The 9,015-nt window shown below is 44.9% G+C and overlaps 1 long non-coding RNA gene across 1 annotated transcript; it reads right to left on the reverse strand.

The window, feature by feature from the left end:
- Positions 1-887: 887 nt before the first annotated feature.
- Positions 888-8,234, reverse strand: LOC120100906 (uncharacterized). The gene is made up of 2 exons (XR_005501193.2): positions 6,782-8,234; positions 888-4,221 (listed from the first exon to the last, which is right to left on the reverse strand). It is a non-coding gene; the product is annotated as an uncharacterized LOC120100906 (long non-coding RNA).
- Between the last annotated feature and the right edge of the window lie 781 nt (positions 8,235-9,015).

Raw genomic sequence — 9,015 nt, forward strand, 5'->3', positions numbered from 1 at the left:
CCAATGAATTATGCATTTGCTTAATCACCTCTTCGTGAGAGCAAGCAAGGCCTAAGATTTGCTCCTATCCAACAGGAAGCGACAAGTAATGCATGTCATTCTCACAATGACATCACCCTGTGATATGAAATTATAATAACAAACTGGAGCGAGGGAGTCTCCAGCTCTCCTGGAGGAAGAGAGCTTTCATCCTCTAAGAACCTAGGGAACGCATGAGGCACACGCTAGAGAACTGAACGCTGCCCACGGAAGTGCTAAGCAAGCTTTGCATGGCCACAAGAGAGAGTAGAGGGGCTTTGGCATTACATCGGAGAGACATGAAATTTTCTGTGTGAACTTGAAAGAAGAGCTTGGTCGCTCCGAGGAACACAGCTTACCTGACACTGTGGCTGAAAGCTTAAGAGACTCTGAGGGAAGGGCCCACTTAACCAGCGCCTGTGTTCTACACCACAGAAACTGAGCTCAGAAGTAAGTGCATGGTGTTAGGGGTGACTCCATTTGAGGTTATTTGGCACAATCACATCTTGAGAACTAATGGTAAAAATTCAACTACCTATTTTACAGTATCACTGATGAGGTCATGTGGAGGTACTACATGTTGCTGTAGAAATTTGCTCCACATGTATCTGCTAGGTGAGAATATTGATTCATTTATGATGAGTGTCAATAGCACTCTGGGAAAGACAAACACCTAGATTTTATAGACCAATAATTCACTGGTGCATATCACAAGTACCACTCACATTAAGGAGATAGCAGAGTGTAATGGTTCAGAGAATGGATTGTGGAACCAGATGCTCCAGTTCAAATCCCAACTTGACTACCTTTTGATTGTATTACAGTTATCTATGGTTACACACACACAAAAAAAATCACCTTAAAACATATTGCCTTGGAATAACAGTTTTATTTCCTTACAGTATTCAATGAGGTTGCTATTCTGTTCAAGCAGGTGCTGACTAAATCCATCCAGGCACCTCGGCACGTTTTTGCATGTGTCTCTCCTGGTGCATAGTGTGCTTGGGCTTCCACCCAGTGTGGTGGTTTCAAGGTGGTTAAGATTCTAACATGGCAGCTGGCTTCTATGAGGGAAGACAGATTGCTTAGCATCTCTTACAACTCAAGCAATCCATCAAAGCCAATTTGGAGAGCGGCAGAATAGCCTCCACCCATTTCCACTGAGTGAGTGCTAAAAAACACATAGCCATCTTTAACCCACTGTGGTTTGGTTAAACAAGTTATTTTCTCGAACTAATGGCAATCTCTGCTTCGCAAAGTCATTGGGATGATTACACGGCTGCGTGTGTGAAAGCTGATTATTATAGAGCCTGAACACAGTCACCGTTGTGTAAGTACTTATTATGTCACTAGACTTAAATGAAAGTGTTATTCCCATTTGGAGCTGTCAGCTCCTGGGGAACGTGCATTATGCTTAATACATCTTTGTCCTTCACAATTCTGACACTTCAGATATGTGAGCTTAAGTGGTACGAAATTGAACAATATTTGACCCTTTTTTTGTCACAGAAATATGGCTATTTCATTTAGCTCTACCTAATAGAATGTGTTTAATAGGTGTTTATTTCATGTGTGCTAAGGACTTGATATTATTTAAATTTTTTTGTGTAGCAAATTGAGCCAACCAATAGCAGCCTAAATCTATTGAAAATCAGCCTTATAGGCCCAACAGTCTCCTCTTAGCTAATTAATAGACACCCCAAGCTTAGTGTGTCCAAAAGTAAGTCTTAGCACCAGTGACCATCACATGCCCCCTTTCTTACCCAGTTTTCATCAATTCATTATTAAGGCTTTGGAAAGCGGAGGGATTCCTTGGGTTTTCACTTCCTCACAGGCAATTCACAATTGTCTTGTCGGGCTTCATTCAAGGGATTCTTCCAACATGCAGATCCGTAGGACTACCCTGACTCCCGGCTCCCTTATCTCTTACCTCATCTCCTCAATGCTCCCTCAGTTCCATGTCTGACCCCCAACTCTTATAATCTAGTCTTCAATCAGAGCCCCCAGTGATGATTGAAAACTGAGAATCAGGTCTTGGCCCTCCTCTCCTTCTCCTCCCACCACATGGGCTACTCTGTCTCTCTAGTCTGCCCTTTCACCATTCTGGTATCTGTTGTTACATAACCAAGCTCCACTGCTTCCTGTGATACTTTTCCCCCAGATACTGGGGCTGTAAAGAAAACGACGGAAGCAGCAACAGCAACAGCAGCAGCAGCAACAGCAGCAGCAGCAGCAACAAGAACAAGAGCAAACTCAAGCCAGCAGAAGACACCAAGCCAAGCAAGCTCACAGCTCCCCTTGCACTGTTAGGAGAAAAATGTCCCAGACTCATTTAGCATTAGGGAGAAGTATTTGCAAAAGCACAGTTGTATGGTTCTTTCCTCCCAATTTAAACACTCCCTCCTGGAGGGGAGAGGAAGGCTCAAGAGACCCCAGGCACTTATAAGACTCAGTAGCTCACAAAGCTTACAAGACTCAAGAGGCCCCTTCGTGAGATTGTGTGAGTAGTAAACAATGTTTGAGAGAAGGTGTCTTCAGTGGTGTAGCTGCACAAAAGTTTGACAAGGGACTCCAGTGAGGCAGCTTCAGGGAGACATCACCGGGACTCAGGTGGGTCTTTCAGTGATGTATCTGTCTAAGAATCACTCATGCAAGTAATTCCAATAAACTCACCAAGATGGATAGAATTGCTTCTTTGGTCTGTTGTTTCCCCTGCATTTGAAGAGAATAAACATCTCTGTCTCTCCAGGAAAAGTAATGTAGTACACAGTGTACAGGACTGATTAGAACGAGAGACTTCAAGGAAATATTGAGTAGGAATAGTCCTTTACTGAAATGCCTCACATCGACACATGTAGGTGTTTTCAGATTTGCGGACATCTAAAAGAATGTTTTGTGTACACATTTGGAAGAATGAAGCCAAGAATGTTGACACGTGCCTGTAATCCCAAGTCAGGGTCACAAGTTCCAGGAAGCTGAAGCAGGAGAATCATGAGCTCCAGGCCAGCTTAGGCTACAGAGTAACATCCTGTCTTAAAAAAAAAAAGAATAGAGAAAACTGTAAATAAAAAGCAAAAAAAAAATCTTCCTTCTTCTGTCCCTGGGTTCCTCTGCCCAAAGATGACCATGGTAAACATTTTGTTGTCATAACTTGGAGATGAGAGAGGGTGAAAATTGCTCTGGTGTTTCCTTCTTGGTTACTTGGAGACGATGACCCTATCATTGGAGAGAGATTCTCCTCAGTACTTCTCCATTACTCGACCTTCCTTCCCTTCTTTTGTGGATTTTTCACCCTATAGAACTCTCTCATGTACAAAAAGGGCCATACCCTTCTCCCAGTTCATCCTACCCCACAGTGGACTTCTTGAGCTGAAGTAGCTTTGAAGGTTAGCAAGTCACTGAGGGATGTGCCACCCCAGAGGCCGTGCACAGATCCCTTTCTTTCTGAAGTCCTGCTGTGGTGAACAGAAAAGCACCAGGACCAGAGATGGCAGTTAGGCCTCCGTCTGAGGACTCTTTGTCTGAGGAATGTCATTCGTTTCAGCAGAGTTTTATCCTCTGTCAGGCTGACAACATCTCTGTCTTCTCAGCCACAGAACGACAAATTAAACGCATACCAACACACTTCCTGTACAGTTATATAATGGAAGAGGAAAGAGAACAACACAAGACATTCTATGAAAAAGCCTTGGTTTTGCGGAACGTTCCACGTTTCCTATTCTATTAGAGGACAAGCAAGGGAGGCTGATGCAGTTCCCCGGACTCACACTGAGCCTCACAGCTTTCATTTGCCCACAGAGATGAGAAGACATCTTGGCTGCTGGGTCCAGAGGAGTGAAGAAGGCCTGTGCTGCCCACATGCTCAGGGAAAATGAGAATAATCACAATAACAGCATATACTGAGGTACTAAAACATCCCGGGTATGTGAATATCCAAGCTCTTTGCATGCTAGATCCATTACGTCTTTAAAATAACATAGTAAAAAGTAGCTACTTTTATCCCAGTTTTCAGATGAGAAGACTGAGAAACTGGTGCTACAGCAAGGTTGACTCCATAGCACTTCCTCTTATCCAGGGGGTAATCTGGAAGATGGAGGTAAGCTTGACTAGAACACCGAGTTTGGTTCGACAGGCAAGGGGAAGCGAAGGCAGCACAAGGCCCACAGCGTCTTCCTTCCAGGACTCTCTTCTTCCTGACTCTGCCTAAGAAAAAGGAACATACACATTTGCCATGATCAGGATGATGGTTCTAGATATCGGATAATTCTCTGACTCTGCAGTTCCGAATTATCCTTTTGAAAAACTACCTTTTTTTTTTTTAAAAAGGAGAAACACATTTGCTCAGTTTTATTCCCTGTCTTTGGATAGCACACAGAAGCCACTTAGAGCTTAATATTAACACTGTACATCAATGTCTGCTGGGCTCTAAGTGGCGCCTGTCATGCTGCAGCAGTCTGCAAACTGAAGAAATGGGTGCAGTCCCTCCAAACAGCCATGTGGGAGAACTCATTCAGGAGTCCCGCTCTCCTCATAAATCCCAGCGGGAGGTCAGAGAAAATCCATCCATGGCAACTGTGTGGTCACCAACATTGGCACTGCTGCTTGGCAAAAAATCTGTTGTGTCTCAGTTGACCCCAAATATCTGCTAGTGACACCCCTAACTCACCTTGAACCCCCAAGGGAGGCTTCAAGGATCTTCAAGTCAACTCATGTGCTAGGCCATGCAACCATCTGACCACATCACAGGCACTGGTGACTGTCACCCTTTTCTTGGCCTTGCTCTGGTTCCCTTCATTCCCCTGTTCTTCCTCTTCCTCTCTTTCCTGTGCCTGAATTCTCTTTGCTGTCTAGCTCTTTCCTTATGGCCACTCTATTCCTGTCCGTTTATCACTGTCTTCAGAGGAGTGTGTGTGCCCCTGCCTGCCACAGGGTTGCTTTGTTGTTGCTTCTCCTCTGTGTCCATCAGACTAGCTGGCCCACAGGCTTCCAGGAGTTCTCCTATCTCCCTCCCATCTCCTCGTAGAAGCAATGAGATACTGATGCACACACTACAGTCTGACTTCGATGTGTGTTCTGAGAATTCAAACTCAGATCTTCACCCTTGTCCACCAAGCTCTTTCACCATCTCCTAGCCCATTCCTTTCTAGTCTTTAAATGATATTTCTCATGGGGACCAGCACAGTGCAGTTGGGTCACCCCCACAGTGATCAATATATTAACTGGAAATTCATTTGTTCTTGACCCTAGACCCTGCTGTTCCTCTCACTCGACTTCACAGAGACTGGTTCAAGTACAGACAGGAGCTTTAACTTTAGACAGTTTGAACCAATAGCTCTTCACTCTTCCCCTAACAAAAACCTTTACCAAGATGACTGCAAACCTCACAGAGCTGCAGCAGCATCTTTACTGAGCAGGCAGTGAAGGAGGAGCATAGAGGCAACTTCATCAACAGAGACTAAGGCCTCTTTGAAGGCTATTGTGAACTCCTCAGTCTTACCAAGTAGGCCTTCCCTCAGCTCCCTGTAGACCTCAGTAGACACAGATTCTGTTCTAAAAGACCAACAAATACAGTGATCGTTGAGATCTGGCTATCCCCTGCTCTAAGTTACTTTATAGTCTATAAAACAGCATTTTTTAAGGCCAGACATTGACTTGATTAACTCCATTTTACCAGCAGCTTTTGGCTCCATTTTGAGGGTTAAGGAGGTTCAGGCCTCAAAGCACCATCTATCTGGCATCAGCCACAGAACACAGATTGATAAATAACTTATTCACAGACTGATAAATGACTTATTCCTGATACTAGAAAGAATGCCACCCTATAAATTTAGTGTGGTGAGCTGAGACTACACAGGCCCATGGGCATATTAAAATAAAATCAGGAGGGCAGATGCAAGAACTCATCAGGCATACCAGACCAGAGAAAGGGCGTGACTCTCACTGGACCCATAAACCGAGAATGCAGCACAGAAACTGGAGAACAGTCCTACATCAACCTATCAACTCATGCCTGATCCAAGCATCAAGGACCAACAGGCAAAGAACTCACAACTGTCCCTGGAACTTCTGCTTTGCTCAGAGCCCTGCTGCTGATATAACCTAGTCAACCACCACTGGCCTATTCACCTACTTGCCCATCTGGACCTGAACCAGCTGTCTCCTACCCCAACCGATTTTTGCCTCTTGTCTTTGCAAGCGACTGTATCTTTGCTCTCCATCTTGACTCTCTCGAAGCCTGATCTCTACAGCAACAGCTTTTTCTCTGTAGCTGGTTTTCCCCTATCTCATCAACGCAGACCTCCATTTGCCTTCAGCCAGATTACCAACAAAAGAGAGATCATCTGGCAAGTGGCTGTCATTTAAATGGCTGCACCATGTGAATTTATTGATATTCAATACAAATCTGACAGTGTGGAAAGACACAGGCATGCTTGCCTGGGTTCCTCATGACAACCCTAACAACCTGGGCAGGCTCAGCCACCTGTCCTCAGTGGGCCAATCACAGAGATAATGATGGTGAAAAGCAAAGAGAGGAGACTTGCTTGGTGTGGCTACACTGGGAAACAATGAATGAAAAACCTGATGACCCTTCAAGGTCATCTTTGGGGTCATGACACGTTATCCTAACACAAGTTTTATGTTTACATAGAAGGCAAGCGGTATGTGGGACCAATGGTCACAGTGTGGTCCCAACCATCAACATTGTTTCACCAGCCCCTTCCCTGTTACATCTTGGAAAAGGTCTTTGGGTTTAGGGTCAAACCTGAAAATTAAGGATCTGGATTCCATCACTTTTTCCCCCCATGAGATTTTAAGACAGCAGATCTTATCCAGGTATTTCATGTTACATTCCCATGGAGTTTATCTCAGGATCTAGTTGGACATTGATGATCTGGAAGAAAGATGTCCGCATGTGAGGAAGGCATCTAAGTAAACATGACAAGATATACAACTGTTCTCCCAGGATTCTGTAGGTAGTCGGTTAATGAAAGTGGAGGCCAGGACAATAGAAGGCCCCTAGAGAAGTCAGGTGAGGGAGGAGGACATACCTGATCTCACCCCACACCATCATACTGAGACCAAAACCAAGTTCTACACCGCTCCCCAACCTCCTGTGAAAGGGAGATAACTGGATTAGCCTTGAGCTTGCATCCCATCCACTCACTTGAATATCAACGAAGGAAGGTAAGATTTCCCCTTAAGGCCTTTTCTAAAAAAATCCAGTAGCTCCTTGTATTTGCTCAGGTACATACAGATAGAAGACTAAAGACCTAATTAGATCTAAGTTACAGCTTATCAATCTGGCTTTGCATTTTACTTTTTAATTTTATGTATGTGCATGTGTGTGCCTGCATATATATGTGTGTACATGCATGCAGGTGCCCACGAAGGTCAAAACAGAGCGTCTGATCCCCTGGAGCTTGAGCCAAAGGCAGTTTTGAGTTGACTGATATGGGTTCTGGAAAATTGAATTCTGGTGCTCTGCAAGAATGGCAAGCACTTATCACTTGAGCTGTCTCTCCTCTAGTCCTCATCAATGTTTTGGTGCTTATTTAAGTAATGAATGTGTGTGTGTGTGTGTGTGTGTGTGTGTGTGTGTGTGTGTGTGTGTGTAATATTTGTGGAGACTAACCTTCATTCAGGAAACTATCTATAAACATATCAGGATGATTCAAGCTTCCCCAAGAACACATATGTTGACTATATAAGCCTAACAGTCTATCCTGGTGTCCCTCACCCCCCAGAGTCCAAACCCAAGTTATTCTCTGCTTTCTTTCTGTATAGTTCTATGCACAGTCTTCTGCCTGAAGTATCTACCTCGGAACATCATATGACACACTCTTCTGGAGGTTCTAAGGTGAATTGGGACCTGGAGAGTGACTGGGAAGGCTTTCCAGGGCATTTGTGAATGCAGATAGAGAGCAAGATCAGGCATGCCATAGAAGGAGACAGGGACAAGATGGCAGAGGGCTCCTGTGCTGGGCTTTGCCCTTTCCCATCAGCTTTGAAAAAAGAAGAAAAGAGGATTTTCTCTGCCCTCCTTTTTTCCAATAAGTTCTGGAAGCAGGACTTTGAGCATAATCCTTATTGACTCCATCTGCCAGAGAGAGACAGAGAGAGAGAGAGAGAGAGAGAGAGAGAGAGAGAGAGAGAGAGAGACAGAGAGAGAGACAGAGAGAGACAGAGAGAGAGACACAGAGAGAGACAGAGAGAGACAGAGAGAGAGACAGAGAGACAGAGACACACACACACACACACACAGAGAGAGAGAGAGAGAGAGAGAGAGAGAGAGAGAGAGAGAGAGATATCTTGGGCTGTTGCTTTTCAGTCCTCTTAGAGCTGCGGGGTTCTCCCTTCCAGCTGATCTCCCCCAAACCACAGCTCCACACACACTACCAGGCCTCTAAGTTACAGGAAAGACTGGAGTCATCCTGCAGGGCCAGGCTCGAGGGCAGTGAGCTGGAAGGATGCCCAGGCCCTTTTGTCTTCTTTCCATCTTGGCGGGAGGCCAGAGATGAGGCTAGTGAAGATGAGGACTTGAAAGAAAGCCTTAGAACTGAGTGGTTCAAACAATTGTTGAAAAAGGAAAGCTCAGCTTTCATTATTCCTCCAAATTAGGGGGTTTCTTTGTATTTTTCTATCTATTCTTAGAGCTAGAAACCAAAAATAATTTTGGACAAAATGCAGAAGTGAACGTAAGCTCTTCTGAAACCAGAAGAACCAACACCTCCAGATGCAAAGCCATCCTGCCCCAAGGTCATGCTCTGTGGACAGGCCCTACGCCGATGAGCTGTGGAGACAGGAAAGGGAATCACACCCCAGACACCACAACCCCATGTAGGGTTCCTTATCCCCAGAGTCTCCTGTGGGCTCAAGCAAAGTTCATCAATATTCTATGGAAGATAAACTCTCACCTCCCACAACCTACTGTCGCCCCTCCCTTCCACCTGTGTGGATTCTTAGGATTTTCTTCAGCACACCCCACTTCGTGACCCC

Source organism: Rattus norvegicus, chromosome 2, assembly GCF_036323735.1.
Source record: "Rattus norvegicus strain BN/NHsdMcwi chromosome 2, GRCr8, whole genome shotgun sequence".
Lineage (NCBI taxonomy): Eukaryota > Metazoa > Chordata > Mammalia > Rodentia > Muridae > Rattus > Rattus norvegicus.